The 2,273-nt window shown below is 36.6% G+C and overlaps 1 pseudogene; it reads left to right on the top strand.

The window, feature by feature from the left end:
* The first annotated feature begins 761 nt into the window (after positions 1-761).
* LOC145283976 (5S ribosomal RNA) lies at positions 762-880 on the top strand (annotated as a pseudogene).
* The last annotated feature ends 1,393 nt before the right edge of the window (positions 881-2,273 follow it).

Raw genomic sequence — 2,273 nt, 5'->3', positions numbered from 1 at the left:
AAACGAACTCACAGACATAAACAAAGTTACTTTTATACAATAGTAGAGATGTCGCAATACCCAAAGATGTTAATGTCGTCCAAAATGTACCTCTAACAAAACAGGGGCCATGCAACGCACGTTCATATAAAGATTTATGCGAAAAAGCACGACCTGATATTACGTTTACATTTCCTAATAAGTATCAACGTGCGTTGCACACAATTCAATGAATCACTTCTTGAAATAAACTTACTCCTTGGAAATAATAACTCCTCTCCTAAATGTATTGTACTTCTAGAATTACAACAGCTGTAACTATCTCAGTAGCCCCTTTTCCGGTGGCGAAGTGGTAATTACATCTCGCCTGAGTCGCTCATACCCGGAAGGAATGTCAATGGGACCGACCAGGATTTTTTTTTCTTTTTTTTTACATGGGGATCACTACTTATCAAGGCCCGTAAGCCACTCGGGGATAAAGATTATTTTGTGTGCAATAATCAATGGGATAATATCGTAGTAATAGTTGGTGTTGGAGATTTGATAAAGCGTCTTACTTAAGGGGGCGATTAATCAGGAATTTGTTTATGTTGGACTTGAAGACGTCCAAGTTGTAGTCAGGTGGGAAACAGGCAAACGGAAGAGAATTCCACAGGCGTGCACTTCTCAGAAAAAAGCTATATTCGTGGAATCTACGTTTTGATTTAGGCACAGATAAAGAGTGGGGGGTGAATTACTGACAGGATATTTTTTGGATTAAATTAAACGGCCCATTAGATTATATATACAGCACAAATCACGTTGACACACCGGTTAACGTCAGATCACCGAAGTTAAGCAACGTTGAACCTGGTCAGTACTAAAATGGGTGACCATTTGGGAATTACAGGTGCTGTATGTGCTCTCTGCTTATCTCGGCATTGTTTCGAGTCGTCTAGCACTTTTCCTTGCCACTGAACTCAAGCAGTGCCAATTCAGGAGAGGTGTGGTTGGTATTGCGCAACCCTTGCCTCATAATTACACGCTCGGCTATTCTTACAGGGGATATTTATTGTCTCCCGGGACTAAGCGGGGGCTTCCAATTAGATTATAAATTAACTGTTAACATATTGGATTAAAAAACATCAGACGATTCCATAATCAGATATTAGAAAGGCAAAAAAAAAAAAAGAAAAGCACATTATTCATTTCACTTATTGAGATTTGTTAACGGATGTACGAACGCAATATACAGGGTGGCCCACTTAAACGTATCCCAGAAAATGTAGTACAGAGGATGAGCATTCTTTTATTGGTTAAATTACCTGTAGCATTGTTAAAATAAAAGATGCTAAAAGTGCTCTCCGTTGACATCTATTCATTTCTGGGCACGTTTAACAACGCCTGCAGATACTCTCTGTAAAGCTTCTCTGGTGATTCTCCTGATAGCGTTGATAATGTTCACTTTTATTAGTTGGTTTTAGATTGTGAGGATTATTTGCACATTTTTTAAAGTCCATCAAAGATATAAATAACATGATGACAAGTTCGGGGAACGTGGTGGCCATAACTCTTTGCTTATTGTTCTCTCTTTCGTAAACATATCATGACCTCGTATCAGTGATCTGTGAGACGTGGGCATGTAGCGCCATCTTTTTGGGAAAAGAACTGTCATTTGGTCTTGTGGTGTCAGTTGGTCGTTAAGAGAAAAATTAGAGAGATCGAGCTACATTTAAGTAGGCCATCCATTACCTGTGAAAGGTAATGTAGTAATTTAACCCGTGTCGACGTAAACCAAAAATAACCTGTCATATCTTACACTAAATAAAATGCTATTTTACTAATTGTATTTATTTAAAAAAAAAATATAGCATCGCGAGCAACTAACGTCTGGTACGCACACCTTATTTGTTATGGAGAGTTTTATTAGTTTTATATCACTCGTTATTTCATAGTAAATTTTATTTTTATAGATTTCCTAAACTTTTCATGTAACATAATTTACCAAGTAATTAAAATCATTATCTTTATTACTGACTGAAAAATTTTAGGAGTGAATGTAGTGTTGTTTGGAAGCGGTAGATAATGTTGGCTCTTAAGTAGAAAAAAATTATTATCATTTCAGAATTTATTTTAGGTATATGAGAAAAGTGCACATTTAAGACGTTTTTTGCAAGTCAATTTTCGGTAAACGATTGTTTTAAGTCGCAATTACTCTAATTGAATCAAATGTCAAAAAATAAGTTATTATCTACTTCTTCTACATGTGTACATGCACCCGCAAGTAGGTACATATGCGTGTCACACACACACAC

This window comes from Euprymna scolopes, chromosome 1, assembly GCF_053919585.1.
Source record: "Euprymna scolopes isolate OS-2025 chromosome 1, ASM5391958v1, whole genome shotgun sequence".
Lineage (NCBI taxonomy): Eukaryota > Metazoa > Mollusca > Cephalopoda > Sepiida > Sepiolidae > Euprymna > Euprymna scolopes.
The sequence above is the reverse complement of the archived record's forward strand: the minus strand, read 5'-3'. Positions and strand labels throughout refer to the sequence as shown.